This window comes from Harpia harpyja, chromosome 11 (assembly GCF_026419915.1).
Source record: "Harpia harpyja isolate bHarHar1 chromosome 11, bHarHar1 primary haplotype, whole genome shotgun sequence".
Classification (NCBI taxonomy): Eukaryota; Metazoa; Chordata; class Aves; order Accipitriformes; family Accipitridae; genus Harpia; species Harpia harpyja.
The window spans coordinates 25709476-25728259 of NC_068950.1; positions in this window are offsets into that span (position 1 = coordinate 25709476).

Below are 18784 nucleotides of genomic sequence, written 5' to 3' on the forward strand. Positions count from 1 at the left end.
TGTAGCCTAGTAAAATAGCAGGAAGAATAACATATAATTAACCAGACTGACTTCAACTCAAATATGTTAACAACCTTCATCATTAGAAATTCCAATAGATGTTGTAATATTATAATGTATAAACTTATGCATTTCTTTTTTCAAAGTCTAGAGGCACAATAAATAGTAGCCCACACAGCCAGAAAGTCCAGGCAGACTTACAAGCAAGAAACTCTATCACTCGTGTGAATGATAAGAAAGTAGCTGTCTTTATACAATTAAAGTTCAAGGTTGCATTTATAATAGGTTTTTCAGCTGTATTTGAAAGTAGATTTAAATTGTAACTCACCCCTAACCTTGTTAGAGATTCATGGTGTCGAGTATGTAAAGGAGAACAGACTGAAAGGGTTATAATACATTTACTGAAGGAAAAGAGTCTTGTAGCTAGAGACAATATTGTGCAGGGAAACTACCGGGTTTTGGAAAAGCTGCTTTTTGTGAGAGGTACATTTCTCTTACACCATCTGAATTATTCTTAGGAGAGAATTCTTTGGAGAGGTAGTCATGGTCATTTACCAGTTTTATAGAGATGTTTATTTTCCATCCAGCCAAGAAATTAGGCAGAGAGCTGAATTTTTAGACTTGGTTAGTTATGAAATGGGTCCTTGTGTTTTGATCCAACCCTGTAAGGATATGGGAAGAGATTTTCCTTCAGTAATTCAGATAGTTTAAAAAAAAAGCTGTGATTACCAACTGGTAGTCTCTGTAACAGCCTCTGGGCCCAGAAATGCAGCAAATTCTTCCAGGCATCTTTGGGAGCTCCTGTGGAATAGCGATATGATTGGAGTTGTTTTCACTTTGATTATAGGATGTTTCTCACACTGTTCATCAAATAAGAAATGATGTGGGAGCTCTAAATGAAGAGAATAGAGTGATCAAGATCCAGCTCTGCTTCAGGACTTACAGAAAAGGAGGTAGAAAAGATGAAAAGCAGAAGGAAAAAGGGAAATGCCAGCAGGCCAGCCTAGTCATTTAAAGTGGCACAAAGAAAACAAGAAAAAAGAAAGAGAGCATTGAATGGGCAATGTTAAGTAATGGCATAATGTCCAAATATTTGCAATGTTTGCTTCCAAGTACCTGGCAGTCATGTTTCCCATTACAGAATAATGCCAGGGCATGACCCCATGATTCAGCCGCGGTCCTCTCTGGCTCTTTTCACTGATGAAGTACTTCTATGGCAGCTCTGCAAATTCCACTGTCCAAGTCTTCACTTCCAGGAGAGGCTGAAATGGCATCTCTTGAAATTTGCAAAATGTCATTTAAAAAGTACGTTTTGCCCTACTCCACTCTTTTCATTTAGAGAATCTGAAAAGGGATGGAGATATTTAAATCTCCTAAAGGGCTATTCTCACAGCATTTTCAAGAAAGTCAAGAATTTGAAAAACCTGCTACACCTGTGTACCTTTTACACTGTACCCATCACATGGCTTTTAAGCACTTCCAAAACTCTTGAGTACTTTGTGACCACAAGGCTTGATAAGCCTCCTGGATGCTTGTCTTTTGAAAATAAGAGGTCAAACCTTTTGAGAGTCACTTCTTCCTAAAGAAGCTCTGTGTCACAAATCGTAGACGTGACATAACCTGTCAGATGAAGTTCACCAAAGATACCTTGTAGGTTTAAGTACATCAGTGATACATAATGTTATCACCACAAACTGATATTTGACTGCAACCCTTATTGGCCTATGAATTTCACCACAAAGAACAGTTGTTTGGCTTTTTTATATATAAATGTGTGACGCTGCAGGTTCCTGAATTCATAAATTGTAAACTATATTAAATACACTGAAAATTGACTGATGGTGAGTGCTGCTCTTCTATGCTAATTTCTCTTCTAAACTATGATATGAAAATTCCAGCTAATGGGCTCGTGGCAAGACTAAACAGGGGTAATAGCAGACTTAATCAAGAAAACAAATGGGATTCATTAAAAGCTGGCACTCGGCAGATAATCTTTGGAGAGTTCTTACCTCAATCTACATGTCCCCATCAAAAAGAAAAAAAAAAAAGTTAGAAATCTTCAGCTGTTTTTAACTCAGGCTGTTGAGCCAATTCAGTGGAAATTTGTAATGGAAAAATATTAGACACAGCTAGCTTCGAAGTCCCTGTTCCATGTTTTAGAAGATGTATCCACCTTTCAACTCTTTTTATACTCCTCATCGCAGTATTCACAGTAAAACGTTAACCAGAATTTTCTTCTCACAGTTGAGAAGACAAATTAGCTACAGTTTTCACATCTACCTGTAACAGGTAGCTCAAGATGATGTTGCAGTACTAAAAGTATTTCTTGGCAAATACTACTAAGAAAATACATATATACATCTTTACATATGTAGGTATTATATACAAAGCCTATAAAGCCTATATATTTATATATAGGTTGAGTACAGAGACATCCATACACCTACCCTACATTGTGCACTTTTGCAAGCTGAAAGGCTAGAAATGGAAGCCAAATGCTATTCCAAGTTTCAGAAATACTCTATCTACAATGAATGAAGCCAACTCCCTAAATATAAACATCTTCAAAATTCAGTTTCGATTCTGCAGTTCAGCCTCCCATAAAAAGGAAGAAAACTTAGAACTTGATTATCACTCTCCTCCAATAGTTATTATCTTGTTAAAATATGCATAAAATTACCAGAGAAGTAGATAACTCCCCCAAATCAGTAACTAAATATTTCTTTAGTCATTGTCACATTATCAAAAAAAGTGGTAAAACAACTTTTGAATTGCAAGTGGTACATGTCCAGCCTTGATCTACTTTGAATTTAAGAGCAAGACAAAAATAAATATAATGTTTCAGAACTGTTTTTTATTCACTTCTCCTGGAAACACGTCATCTACTGTTCCTGAAATCTATGTAACCTACCTGAGCTCTCTAGGGGCCAAATGAAGACCTCACTGGTGCCAGTGGAAAGACTTTTGATGTTTTTGGTATGTTTGGGATCAGGAACTGTTGAGTATATTCAATCTGTTCTGTAATTTCCCCTCTTTGCGAAGACACTTTTGCTTTTTGCTAACATCTCAAGTACCACTGTTAAAAGACAGGATTATCTACCTTCTTTTTCCTGCACTTGCAGAAAACCTGCCTCCCGGTTTATTTGCTCTCATTTGGTTCACTAATACTTTGTTCTGCAAAAGGTTATTTACTCTCGCTACCACCTCCTAATTACTTTAGGGAAGTCATATTGTTTTCTCATTATGTTCTTCTAGCTCTGTTCTGAGCAAGGCATATTTTCTGTTAAAGTGTCCAAATTCATTTCAGGTGGCTGCACCCTCTGCAGTGTGTGGCCTTACACAGTGTCTAAATTTGCTAAGGCAATTTGAGTATTACCTGATTGCTAATTAATGTCCTATAATAATTCTGACCTTTAAAAATTGTCTTCTAGCACTGCTGCTTCAGAGGGTTGCTGTGTATATGCCTTCTTTTTTGTGTGTGTGAAATTTTTCCACCTAGACTTCTGCTGTCAGAGCAGCTCACTTAAGCGTTGCTGACCAAGGTTGGAAATAGCCCTGGCTAGCATTTTGAAGTTTGGTTTGAGGGTTGTTTTTTTGTCTCTGTTTGCTTTTAAAGCTTAATTATCTCAGTTACTCTTGCAGAAAATGTTCAGAGAGGAGTTGTTTGCAGTGTCAGAGTGTGCTGCAAGCACAGTGTCCACATGCAACCCCTTCCCCTCCAAGTCAGCAGGTCCAAACACATGTGGATCAAGCGCAGGAAAGGTAATGACTACCTGAAAGCTGTGGGTGAGTGACAGAGAGTCCATACTCGAGTTCATTTGGTGCATGAGAACCACCGTTAACATCCCCACCTTTCAGGGATGGCCTTGATGCACAAATTCAGGAGACATCTATGGGACATACACAGTTCTCCAAGAGACAGTCCTTCTGCTTCATGTGACCACATACATAATTCTTCTGCAGATTCTGTTATTGACTCTCCATCTAGTCAGTGTCCTTACCTGATGAATACTAACAATATGGGAATGGCTGTAAAAGGTTTATTACGTGAGAATAAAATGAGAAACTTACTTTGCAGTAGAGTCATTTTGGATGTACAGGTGTGCATGCAACAGCTCATGCTCCTGTAATCACAAATCTGATGGCATAACCAGCCTTATTAGAAACCTTTTTCTATTTTTGAGATTAATCCAGAAAAGGGAAACAATGTGCCAAGTCAGAAACCACCATAACAGTGCTCACTGTGATCCCAGCTTAGAGGAAAGGCTGTGTTTACACCTTACTTTCCCTTCTCAACACTGAAAAAGAGGGTCCAGCATAATAAGCTGCCTTTCTCAGTAGGTTTTGTACATAGCCCACTTAGTTGACTGCTGAACACCACACAGCATGAACAGATTTATCTCATCCCTGTTTTACACATGGGGAAAACCAAATAGAGGAGTGAAGTGACTCACTGAGGCTAGGAAGAGCTCGTGTTTTGGAGAAGGCAGCAGACGTCAGCGCCACTGTGCCCTGAGGCAGACCCAGCGAGGACGCTGGCACGTGGCCTCTCCCTGTGGGCCAGCAGCAGCACTGCCCACTGACCAGGGAGCTGCTGGCAGCCGTCAGGTCCTTTTGTGCCCAACAGACAACATTTCCCCTTATAATCACCAGCTGGAGCCAATGTTTTCACATATTGCTAAAAAGAAGCGGGGAAGACTGGCATAAGGGACAAGGATATCTGCAGGGGAAAATGACGGCTTAAGAAAAAACTGTGACAAGATATCATCCCAGTGATGAAGTTTTGTATGCATTTATGATGTCAAGGTTATAAACTTGGAAAGAGATGCAAACTTTCTTTGTTACAAAAACAACAGCAGAGATTTTTTTTTTTTAAGACCTCCAAAACCACACTGAGGATTTTCTCATAGTCCTGCAAAGCCATCTTTTATGAACCCAACATCAGGGGTTTCCTGTTATGCAGTTTCAAAAACAGTGGGGATTTTCAGGGGTTTTGCTCGTCACGCCACCAGCATTCAGTGAATTATCTGAGGCATGTTTTGCAGCTGTCAGAAACCTGTACCTGTATGACACAGCACAAAACAGAAAAAAGCTGTCCATAAGAGAGCAGCTACAACTGTACTCACTTGAAAATGGAGACGGCATATAAGTAAAAAGAGAAATATTCCAAAACATGCCACTGGAAAAGACAGCAAAGGATGTTGACCCTTTCACTAAGGATGTCAACATGTTATCAAAGCTTAAGAAACAGAAATAGTCCCTTTTTACTCCCAAGGTATTTCTATGGTTTTGTTGCCAATCGTGAACAGTTATGTAAAACCACAATGAATGAGAACATGCATACACGTGGCACACATCAAACATTACCTGGACAGGTTTCACAGCTTTGGGGTTTTGTAAAGACTTTCTTTCTCCAAAATTCTTTACTATAGGTGCAAAATGCCTCTATCAGGTAAAGCCAATAAACCTCATTATCAAGATATTGCATAGGAAAAAAAATCTTGTCACAGAAGCATGAAGATAGGAAAAATGGTACTGACAGAGAGAGATTGTGTTGGGCAAAACTACCTTGGCCTGATCGGGATAGATACACAAAAGGTATTTTATCCCATTACATGAGTGCATTGCGCAGCATACTCAAGAGGAAGAGCAGAGAGCATTAACTGTAACGCTTACCCACTGAATGTGACCGAACCTCTGGTACCAGACACTTGTGGCTGTTCACTGGCTACATGAGACAAAGTAAATAAATAAGTGGGGGGGCAGGATCAGAAAGCCTACTAGATACCACTAAGACTAAAGTTGGTGCATTAAATACATGGGGGTTTGTGGGGTTGCAAGGTGAACTATTTAGACACATTTTTGCCAGAGTAGGGGAATGGCAGAGTGCTGAAACCTGAAGTAAAGGGGACTGTAGCCAACGCGCAGTTATCCTGAAGCCGGAGGTAATTCTTCTGTGTGCCTGTGCCCCCACGGCAGCAGGGTCCCTGGCCGGTGCTCCCCTCTGCATGGGCATCGCGTAGCTCTCAGCAGTAGGTGCCTCTTGGCCTCGCTGTTAAGTTGGCCTTCAGGCGACGATGGCAGACATTGAGCTCTTCTGTCAGACTGTTCTCCAGCAAAGTTTTAGTGAATTATTAATTTTCTCTGCCTTCAGTTTTCTACCTTCGGATCACCTGTTAGCTTAAATGAAATGCATCCCAAGGCTTTCTTGAGAGTGGAGAGAGGCTGGAAGAAAGCAGACTCCTGCCTGTTTGAGGGCTTTGCAAAAGCTCCCCCAGTTTTCCTGCCCGTAGCTGGGGTGGGAGGGTGAAGAAGGGGAAAAAGATGAAGTTGTCCTTTGACATTTTACATCCAAGCCTTACTGCGATAACCTTTACAGATGATTTTCCCAGCAGGTGTTAGATATTTCTTGTGAGCATTTTAACAGTGAAACTTCATTAAGCGTTTCTGACAAAAGTAATTTGTTACAAAAGTTTTTGGAAGGGTGGAACCAAGACAAATTAGCCTCAGGATTTTAGATACAAAGACGACATGTTCTTTTTGTACTAATCCTATTACTGTGGATATAATTTCTAGCACATTTGAAAGCAGCTTCACTTGTGCTGAACTTACTGTCATACATTCAAGACGCCCTTTCTCCAACTTTTAGAGGGAACTGCAAACAGTTACCATTAAAAATATTTTAAGGGGTTTGCAACCATTCTTGCCTGTTTCAAAAGGTGCTTTTCCAGCAAGATTAAATCAATGTTTTTCCAGTTTTTTAAAAAATTCAATTCAAATAGTAGAATTAATTCTACCATTTCATAAATAGTATCATCATGAAGAACAAATACAATTTCCTTGTTTTAAAGTTCTACTTGTTGAACTCAGAAGGCTGCAATCTTAAAAAAGTTTGGGGGACGGTGTTGTTTCTTGGTGGTGGTTTCTTGTTTTTGTTGGTTTGGGGTTTTTTTTACAAAACAAATGTGTCATTGAAGAGGCAAACTTGCACACATGTGCAGCCACTGAATCACTCCCAGAGCAAAGCAGTGGCACCGTGCCCCCACTCTGTGTGGCACCCTCTGCCGCCTGAGCAGAGCGGCTTTCTTACAGCCATTACCAGCCAGCTAGGCCAAGTTCAGCTTTTCAGATGATAAACACGTGCTCCAATAGCTGCAGAGCTTTTCGTCTTCAGGGGAGAAAGGCTCAGCCTTGCTCCACACCTGCCCTTCGCACTCACCCTCTCACTGTCCAGCTTTTCTTTCCCCTCCCTCCTCTTTCTATTGCACTAACGCGTCCTCATCGCCCCCTTTCCCGTTCCTCCTCTCCCACCACGCTCAGGCCAGCGTGCTGCCGCAACGCCCGCGCCATGCTTCTCCTCTCCTGCCCCCCATCTCGAGCAGGAGCTGTGCTGAGCAGCAGAGCCCTGCCGCGGGCAGTCACAGTCCAACACATCAACAGCTCTTGCCCGTGCGTCCCCTCTCCGATGCCAGGGAAGCCTGGAAGCGTCACTGTAAGGCTGCGGAGCTCTTGAGATGCCTCTGTACAGCGTTTTGTTTTGTTTTATAATGGCTCCATTTCACACTCCAATGCAGCTGACTTAACCTACCGTATTTCACTTTTCTTAACTAGATTTTGCTCATTATTCCCGAGCACCTCTGAAAGCTGGAGCGGCACAGCACGCTGCTGACGTGGCTGCTCTCTCTGCTAAAGCAGCCCCAGGGACTGGGATGGCGGTCTGCACCCTCACAAGCCAAAGGAAGGAAATGTGTGTTTTATGCCAAGGAAAGAGATTCGCAGCCGAGGAGCTTGGTAAAGCACACAGCCACGGGCGCCGGGGAGAGGCGAGCGCTCGCTCGGCTGAGGGACTTGTGAATCCCACAGGTCTCTATCCTCATCCCATATGCCGGGCACCCCGCAACTGCCTCCGCTCTCAGCACCCCCCCTGCCGTCTTCTCTCCCCCCTTCCTGCTCTCCACTCACTCTGAACATAAGGGAGTATTTTTTAGAGGAGTGAATTATCTGATAGTTATCTCTGACTCCAAGGCCTGTAGGTGCAATATCCAGCTCCTGAAGCCTCTGGACCTGTAGGAATTTATAGCAGCAGATTGACAGGGAGTTTTTTCTGCAGGTTGTTTATATTATTGTAAGCTGCTTAGGAGGAAAGCTTTAACAGAACACTAGATAAAAAGAAAATGGGTTTTAAAACCTCCAGTAACTCTTTTTTCTTAACTTGTTCTTGAACAAAAAAATACGAGCCCTGGGAAAGCACCTGAAGGCACTTTCACAAGGAACTAGCACGGAATGCAGCAGCGTGCAATGGCCAACATGTCCTCTGCTCAGCTTTTGGCAACAAAAAAACCACTGAAAACCTGGGGGAAGAGCAAGACATGGGCAGTGAGGTCAGATAATGGGTGCTGGCACTCGGGAATGTGAATAAATAAATGGTCTTTGCTTTTTCTACCAGTAGGATCCCATATCCTGCAGTATCACGTATCTTAATAGCTATTGATTTTTTCTATATTCTGCCCACAGCTAGAGAGAAATTTCATTCAAATAAAAACTCACAAATGTGCTGGCAGTTACCATGGGTGAAGAAAAGACAAAGGGTTGGGAAACAGAATATTCCCTTTAGCATTATGCTGAGGTCCCATTCAGCAAAGAAGGACCATCAGCAACCCTAATGAAAATTATTCTAGCTTAAGGACATAAATAGAACACTTGTCTCTCATCTACAGTAACACTGAACTGACACCTTTTTGGGGACAATTGCATGTCTACCAGTCACTTAATACATCCTTATCTGCACCAAAGGCTTGCCCTGTTGTGAGAAGGGCAGCATGATTAATAAGTAACATAGGATCTCCCAGGCGATGCTGAATGGCAGCTCGTGCTGATGCCTTCCACCATCATCCCGAGTAGAGGAGGAATTCAGAGCCCATGAAAACAGTCTCTCTGACTGCCTATCCAGGAGGCGCGATGTAAACCTGGGGCTGGTGTCAGGAAAAAAACAGGACCGTTGCTTGGGATTTATGGCAATGGAAGGGAAATGAAACCTTCATGTAGAAGAGAAATGAGAATCAAGCGGTGACTCAGCCTGTCCCATTGGATGATACCAAAGAAGAAAGCGATCCAAATAAACAGTCCTGATCCTGTACAAGGCGTGAACACATGGAAAGGGCAATTTTCTCCTTCAGCACTGCTGGCTAATAGGGATAGACCAAGCAGGTTTCCTTTTAAGTGCCTGCCATCAGCCTGGTGGACAAAGGTTTTCTCCAGGCAGGAAGAAGACATCAGTTGGCCTGAGTCAAGTCCCAGCAGGAAGTTTCCCTGCAAAATACAGGATTTAAATCTGTTATTTGCATTTCTCGTAGCTAAAGGAGATACTAAGAGGGAGAGAGAAAGAGAAACCTGGGAACAGCAGGCAGCTTCCTTGGAAGGGAACTACAAACACAACAGTGAGAGGGCAGCTGAGTTCTTGCGCAAAACATGGTATAAAGCCTGGCAATTCTCAAATGGTAAAAATAACTCAGAGCAAATTCACAACTCACAGCAAATTGAGCAGCAGCAATTCAGAGCGTACTCAATAAAAGAGTACATTTCTTCGGTATAGTCTCTAATAATTTAGCATATTAGTTGCTGTATAATAGCAGCCTATTTCCTTATTGGCAGCATGCTTAGTTAGCGTAGATAATTAAGATTGACTAATCAAGCTCTTAGTCATTCTTCTGGGGAAAAGGTAGGTATGAGATAGCTTTTAGTGCCACCCTGTTAATCCAGGTAACAGGGATGAGTGCTAAGCCGGCCTGTAATGTTGTGCCAGCAGTGACCATTCTTTGTCCCCGTGCACAAGGCAGCTGAGCATGTAATTAGAGTAGTCTTGGGATGCCGTTGTGCTGTGCTGCAGAAGGGAGGGCCAAGAAACTGTGGAGAAGCAGAAATAAGGGAAGAGACTTGAGACGGAACAGGAACACAAAATAGATGAAGATGGAGATGCAGGAAGCCAGAGAGGGGCCCAGGCTGGAAAGGGAAAGCTATTGAAAACTCCAGAACAAAAAGACAAAGACAAAGACAAAGACAAAGCTTTTGGTCCTGCTATGCTGCCTTGCTCAGCTGGAGAACTGGAGGTTGAGTATTTGCAGTGGTAAAGCTTGTTTTCCAGGTAGAGAGACAAGCAGGCAAAGGAGCCTCAAGAAAAGGGAGGTGATCCTGTGATGCTGGAGCTCGGGGCAATAGATGTAGCCTACAAATACAGAATTGAGGGTTGGGGTTAAAGTCCTAGCAGGATGTTGGCTACCACTCCATGCTGATGTAGTTGACAGGGATAGTTGAACAGAAGGGTAAAATGCAAGCAGATGTGTGCTGGCAGTTCATACTGAAAGTTTTGATCTCTGCAGAAAAAGTAAGTAAACCTCAAAGAGTCATTGATCCCTATCATACTGTCATCTGTCCATTTCAGCTCCATCTATCAGTCTAGCTGTCAGTGTTTGTGAAAGGATAAGAGTCCCCTTCCTTCAAAGCGACAGCACAAAAACTGAATTGCTGCTTCTGGGCAGGTGCGAGGTGAATCGGTTGTGTCCTAGGATGAGTATCTTCTCAGGCCCTCTCCAGCAACCATGATCAAACAGGTGGCATCAGGGGAGTCAATGGCTGTTTTCCCTGGCTCTGCCTTATGTTGTGTGTGCGAGAACAAATTTGACACCTGTATGGGTACAGATGGCTACCTGCTTTCTTCAGCAGTGGCCCCAAACAAGCACCTGAAAATAGAACCTGACCTTTTGATTATACATGACCAACTTGCCTGCTCTTTTAGCTGCTGCCGTTGAGTTTTCCCAAGCAATCTCTAAATATAAAATAGGAGTGATTTTAAAAGAAAATGGGTTCATCAGGTCAGTGGTACTGTAATTCTGGAAAGGGTATGAAAGTAAGGAAGTAATGATAATGCACGAATTGAAGGGCTGATATCATTTGCCACAGCTGCATTGAGGTAAGAAATTGTAAATAAAACTTCCTGTCTGCCTGGAACATAATGAGTTCCCTACCTTTTAACAGTGCCTGCAAAATAAATTAAAAGAAAACACATACTGCCTTTCTTCTCTTGCAGATAGTATCTATTTATTAAGGTAAAAGGAACAGTGACAGAGAATACTGCTACTGTACAACAATACTTGCATTAACTCCAAAGTCCTGGCCACTGCCCAGACATGAAGAAAGAAGGGGGAATGACACCGGCATGGGAATAAAGTGATCTGAAATTGCCACTGACAGTAAAATAGGGAGAGTGGTGGGCAGTAAAGGCTTGTCCCTGCCCTTCTCATAGCCCTTCCTGTGCTAGAAGGAACAGTGATTTTAGGGAGGGAGAGGATATCTGTAGGCAATTATTGTTTCTGTGAAAGAGGTAGTACTATTAGTGTTTAACTGCAGCCACTGCTTTTATAACTTCTTAGTGCTTCAGTGTAGATACTGTCCTTGATGCCCTGAAATTTTAGAGTGGACTTGCAAGTGCAGGAAGCCCAAGAAAGGAAAGGGAACAGCAGTGAAAAAAGAGAGATGTGAATAGGACACTGAATAAAAATGTCCATAGCCAAAAGGGGTTGAGCTCAACAAGCCCACTAACAGGTGCGCAACAGCTGAGGTTCTGGAATATGCAATAATTAGGCAGTACTTCTTATAAAACTAGGCTGAAGGTATCCTTTACCTAGCTGGTGACTCAAATGTATCACACCAAGCTTCTGCGAACAGGGATATGGCTAAAAGCAAGCAAACAAGGAAAAAGTAAAAAAAAAAAGAAAGGCTGATTTTTATCTACACACAACAGGCCTCTGCATAGTTACTTCTCATTCCCTTAAACCTCACCACAGGCAGGGACCCTATGTCAACTGACTGATCAAGGCCTCTGTGAACTGCACACTGAAATGCTTGTAATTCTTATCTAGAGAACAAAATGGAAACTACGGTAACAGAGTCAGATCTGGCAAAGTCCATCAAAGCCTGAGAAGGTAACTCAGTCTACCTCTGCTTAGAGCCCTTGACCTCTCTGCTAAGGCTCCCAACCAGAGGGGTACTCCTTGTGACGGTACGTATGGGAGTATAAATAACTCTTACATATACATAACCCACTGCACAATTATTACTGATTTTCACCTGTGCTGCGCTTGTGTCCTGGTTTCAGCTGGGATAGAGTTAATTTTCTTCCTAGTAGCTGGTATGGTGCTATGTTTTGAGTTCAGTATGCGAAGAATGTTGATAACACTGATGTTTTAGTAGTTGCTAAGTAATGTTTAGTCTAAAGTCAAGGATTTTTCAGCTTCTCATGCCCAGCCAGCAAGAAAGCTGGAGGGGCACAAGAAGTTGGCACAGGACACAGCCAGGGCACCCAAACTGGCCAACAGGGTATTCCATACCATGTGACGTCACATCTAGTATAGGAACTGGGGGGAGTGGGGGCAGGGGGAGTCGCCACTCGGGGACTGACGGGGTGTCAATCGGCGGGTGGTGAGCAATTGCACTGCGCATCATTTGTACATTCCAATCCTTTTATTATTACTGTTGTCATTTTATTAGTGTTATCATTATCATTACTAGTTTCTTCTGTTCTGTTCTACTAAACCTTTCTTATCTCAACCCACGAGTTTTACTTCTTTTCCCGATTTTCTCCCCCATCCCACTGGGGGGGGTTGAGTGAATGAGCGGCTGCGTGGTGCTTAGTTGCTGGCTGGGGTTAAACCACAACAGCTTGGTCTCCTGGCTTGAAGGCATATGCATCCCTTATTTCTGGATATAACTCTTAAAAGCATATATCACTTAAACTGTTACCCAGAAACTGAGTAATCCAAAGCACTGGGATTTTGGTTGGTAATTTTAGCTCAACCTACTACATTTACCTTAATCCGTGTTTATATGAAACACATCTGGAAATTGTGCCACTGTTGTAACTTATAAATTCATGTAAAATACATTTAAAATACAGAGAACATTTCTGAATTTACTGCATTATAGATAACCATCATTTAAAGTTTTGCAGATTTTCTTTCTTCTGAAACAACAGACAGAAATTAAAAAAATAGTATAGGAAACTTACCTCTCCAGCACTTCTCTTTTCCCGCAGGAAGGACGGCAATTTTTATAACACACTCAAAGGCAATTTACTGTGACATGACTTAAAAAGTAAAGCTCATTTTTACAGCATATAGGTTTTTTGCAACACGGTAGAATTCCTGTATGTCTGACAGCACAAAGAATAGTGTGCAAAATACTATGTGGATTTAAAGTGACCAAAAGCAGAGGCTAGTTTATAATTGTCTTTCCTTTTGTCGTAGAATCCAAATTCTTCTGAGGCGGGGGCTGGAGCAGGGTGTCTCTGAGCCTCAAGAGAGAAAATAGGTCACCTATTTCAACGAGAAAAGGATGCATTTAGGCTTGGTTTGTTTTCCCACAGCTAGTCACAAACTGCATCCTGAGCTTAAAAGCAGAAAGCTTAGTGAGGTCAGAAGTAAATGAATCCCCATGCTGTATTTCTGCCATTTGTCTTTCCAGGCTGATTTTTAACTCAACCTTCAAATGTTACAAGGAGGTTCTTATTGTTACCAAAAAAAAAAGTAGCACACAGCATGGCAGACCGCTGAAGAAGGTGGGATTCTGCTCTTCTCCCTGGAGGGAAGTGCCAGGCTGTCCCCAGGCACCGGGAGGCTGTCCGCACTGCGGCTGAATTCGACTGGATCCCGGCTCCCACTGGCATCGCACAGGAGCAAGCCTCAGACAAGGGCTGTGCCCATGGCATTGCAACTGGTGTTTGAGCAAAAGCCTGTCTAATGTACAGTTTATCCAGCTACAGGGGATGTAGGGCAGAGCCAAGCTGTAAGCATCCATGCTTAACACTTTTCAAAGTCTTTTTTTAAACAAAAGGAGAGCTGGTCATCTTGGAGAAAGTGAACAGCAGGGATAGGCACGTCCTGTTGTTATTAACCCAAAAAATGGATGTAAAAGCATTAAAAGGAATGGAAACCAAGGCAAAGTAAGATACAGAAACTTGTCTGTATTATACCATTGCCACTAGATTTGGAAACTCCTAGTGCTCTTGCGCTCCCATTCACACTATCAAGGTATCTGGCCTTGCAGCCACTCAGTCTGTGTTCAGTGCCCTGTTTAAGGTACATCCCATAATACCTACTGCCCCATGGTCACTTAGGAGCATTTGCACTGGAAAAATAGAAAAGGAAGTAATGCTTAAAATTTAAAGGTGCATACTATACCTATAGTCTTTTGATTTAGACATATATAATGGGATATCGGTGTATGCAGGATGGGAATCTAGGAAACAATAATTAGACCCGTTACAAAGAAATTTGGCTCGAGGCACCTGAATTTTGAATTGGCTACCTAAAAATCCTTCAAAATATACTCCTTTTTGGTATCAGTATAGAATATGTTATAAACATAACAAAGACTGAGAGATACAACTTTCAGCACAAAACTAGCATTATCTCTTGGAAGATTTATATACGTGACAGACTCTGAAATGAAAGAAAAAAGAAAAATTGAACTTATTTTAGGGTAGCAAACAAAATCATAAATAGTGGTTTTGTCACAAACATTTGCTGAGTAGCCATGGCTCTGGAATTTTAAGAGCTAGTGTTAGAGAAAGGAAGCAACCGGCCAGGTGCAATCTGAATTCTGGTTTCAAACAACTCCAGAACTTGACCGCTAGTATATCAGGCCACTAATACACTAATAGGTGTCTTTATGATAGCAGCAGAGAGATCAGCCTTAGGCCAGATTTTGTGTCAGAAACTTTCACAGAACTGGCTTTCTTCTGAAGATAGCAGTATCCTGTTAATTCTGGACCTCAGTGGACTTCTAAAAACACCATGCAAACTGAACATACGGATTAATTGCAGAAAGAATAGGTACTATCACTTACCTCTGAAAAATAATCAGTTTTGCAGAAAAGGCTTGTAAGCACAATTAAAAGGAGCGGTGATTTTCTTTAATCGGTTTTGAGCTATTACGCATTACCAATTTTCATTAGAACTTCTTGTCTGCCTCTAGAACATATGGTGCTAGGTTAATTCTAGAATTAGTGTTACAGCCTGTCTCAGATTTCAGGTCCTCAAACTTTCATAGTTTAACTATGTAAAAAGGAATTTGTGTTTTACAGTTCTCCGATACATTTGTTAAAACTTTTTTCCTTTCCTGTGCCTTGACACACGCTGATGGGTACCACCACAGTGCTATCATTGCATCTTACCCACCTGCAGTGTCGGTCTGTGTAATTTTGGCGGGGCTTGGCCACACACAGTACAGTCGGCAGCCTCAGATATACACTTGTATAGAAACTCTCAAACACATCTGACTGCTATTAAGATGTAAGAGTTTCAGTGTCATGCAGAGTATGTGTACTATGCCACAATTACGTCTACACATGTCTAACTGTATGTATACGATGGCTCTCAAGCCCTTGGTAGAACAGTTGGATTCTCCATACAGATGCATATAAGGGGGAAGGGGATGTATATAAAACTAGCTTAGAAAGTTCTATCACATTTTATATGCTGTTCCTTGCCTACCCTTTTTTGTTATTTTTTTGTGTACTTTTTGGCTTTCACACATTTTAAAATGATACAGTAGTATATCAATTATAATTGAGTGGTAAAAAAATATTATTTCTCTCTTTGCTAGACGTATGGTATGCGTGAGTCAAAGCAAAGATTTGTAGGCTGTGGAGAGATAAATTAAAAGCATAATGGCTGTTAGTGCTTGCTTATGTTACTAAGTTGTTTTCTTTCCCTTTTTATATTTGTCATATAATTTTTACTGCGTGTTTTTCTCCTCTGAAAGCATATCAAAAGACATTATAATCTACCACCTTGTCTTATAAGAGGTCATTAGTCACACAAATTGTCATTTAAGTTGAACTTTAAATTCTATGGATTTTCTGTTTCAACCTGTAAGAAATGAGACTGCAAGTGGAAATCAGAACCACTCTTTGGCCAAGGCCAAAGCAAATTGTGAGGGACACCACAATGTCTTCCCAGATGGAAGGATGCTCAAACACATGGGGTCAGGGAGAAGTGTCCATCACAGCCACACCATTGCTGCACCCTCCACATCTAAGCTTTGAAAGGCTCCAATATCTCATCAAAGTCTATTTAAAAAAGTAACATACACACACACAAACATTTTGAAAATTGAAGATGAAGATCTAGAGTGTAAAAGGACAGCCTAAGCCTACAAGAGTAGTGCAGGGATCTTCCATTGTGCACTGCTGCCTTGATAAGTCAGCTAACATAGTTAATGATATTTGGATTTGAGGAAACCAAATGGTACTCACGTAGTTTTCAGCTGTTATAATCTCTTGCAAGAAGGTTCCTTCCTACTTTCCTGAAGTAGCAGCTACAGGCACAGACCTGAAATGCAGAGAAGGCAGGCTACACTGTTTTCATAGCTATTATTAAAAACACAAAAACAATTCCCCCCGACTTTACCAACAGATGCTTCAAATGACAGGTTTGGGGGTTGAACAGCCCTTTCATTTTCCCCTTTCTCCTCATCTGACATTACTTCGGCAGGTCTATGCTGAGCAGTGGAGAGGGGCAGGAGCGTCATTATGAGGATGCTGCTTGTGGGTCCCTGGGCACAGCAGAGCTGAGACCCCACTCACCGCCCACTATCCCCAGGGCACTTCCGATAACCGGGACTGTCTCTCACACACAGGTTTGATGCTGCAATATTATTCTCCATCTACAGAGCCCTGCTTCATCCATACTGATGTTTGTTCATACTTTGATACTGCAGTTCTCCACATTTGGAGGCTCACTGCAGGACAAGGCCTTTTTTGTGGCTGGAATCCTCTGTTTCACTCAGAGATTTGTTTCACATCATGTCGCTTGTGCACAAGTCATTATAAAAAATGTTTGGTGGAAAATTTATGTATAAACCATAAATAGAATGATTTAGTCCCTGTTTTTATCAGTGCAGACCAACACAGCTCTTAATTGCAAAACTGACCTGGTCCCAAAGAAAAGGCCAGCTGTGTCTAATCATCCAGGGGATGGACCAGAACACACTGAATAAAGGAAATGGAAAGTAACGCCAAAATGTTTTAAGATGTAAAATGACACAACGCTCAATGAACACTTGCCAACATCATCTCTAATTACTGCAGTGATTAAGTAGTAAAGAATTTGGTCCCAAGGGGATTGCAGTTCTGAAGGAAATAGGGTGCCATGTGTTACAGAATTTTTTCTTGCAAATCATTATGGAAATCCTGCTTTCTGTGGTTCTCCTAACAAACTCTTTCTTTGCAAAAACCATGCTTCATTTGTGAAGTGCAGAGGGAGTGTAGCTTGCCTGCTTCTGAAGATTTACGTCTTTATTGCCATATATTCAACTTGCCTTTTTAAAAAAATCCTTTTATGTCTCTAAAGAAAAGCATAGAAAGCATTATATATTTGCATACTGTAAGGGTTCCTCTCATCCTCGCTGAAGAACAAACAGAGAATAGGGGAGGGCTAGATAAAAGCATCAAGACCTTAACGCAGCATGGCAATGGCCTAACAAACAGCTAGAGAAATAGCAATTAATGCAAGACCAGTTTAAAATCATAGTCCTAGGGGACACCTTAGAAGACCTTGTTTAGAAGTACCTCTATTTCTTTTTTTCATAATTCTCTTAACCACAAGATCAAAATTTTCCCAGCTTAAAAAAAACCAAAGCACAACCAAAAAACCCTGAGGTTGAATAACAAAAGCATTTGAATTGATTTTAATTTACAGGTTATGTTTAAACTTCTTATAACTCTGGATCAAAATATCTATTGTACAAGCAAAATATATCTTTCACCGTAGCATGCTCATGTTTATTGTGTTTTATTCTCTCAGCAGGTGTCCCTAGATATGCGCTGTCTTGTTGCCTTTTCATTCAGCAAAGGAAGAGGAAAAATCCTCATCCTCTTGCAGAGCTAGTATAGGAGACAAAGAACAGCAAGGGAATAACCATGGACCTCCTTCTCTGTTTTGTCCTGATTTTCTTGCATGAGATCCATGTCACTGTCTTCCTCCTACCCCTTGCTATACAGAACTTCCAAACACGCTATGGCATGTTCCGCAAAGAAATATTTAGCTCTCACAAAGCACTTTTATCAGTACATCAAAGGGACAAAATTATCCCCATTTCTCTGGTGTGAAAACCAAGACTCAAACATCATCTGTATGGAATATGCACAGCAGGGAAATAGTGCTGTAAGTTCCCAGGCTACGAATGCCATACGTACACATCAGAAATGAGGTAGTAAAGAATGGGGCATTTCTGTCTGCCGTGCACAAAGAGGTCAAGGGGGAGGAGAAGGAAGAAGAGGCACCAGTCTCTAACACGCCGGGTTATACGCTTTCTGTTGTCCTAAGAAAGATATAGAATCAGCCATAAACAATTAAAAACAAGACCAACTGATTTCAGACATAGCTTTTAGGGAAAAATACAACACACGAGTAAATGTGAGTGAGAAATGGCAACGTAGGCAGTTACCAGCTGTCAGCTGCACCCCGATAGCCTGGCTATGGTGTGCTGCTAGGTATATTGTAAAATGTATTAGCAAAATGAAAAACAAACCTCTTGGTTTCACTCTGACTACGGTAGTAAATTAAAATGCTTCCTCTTGCTTCTTAGCGGATATGAGGTTTAGCTGGAAAGGTAACAGATGCTCTGAATTTCAGTATTTAAAATGAGACATTGAGACTCTTCCTTTTTAGCCAAGTTGTTACAAGTATGGGAGAAGATGCTCCTTTTTTCCTCAGCATCGAATAAGATG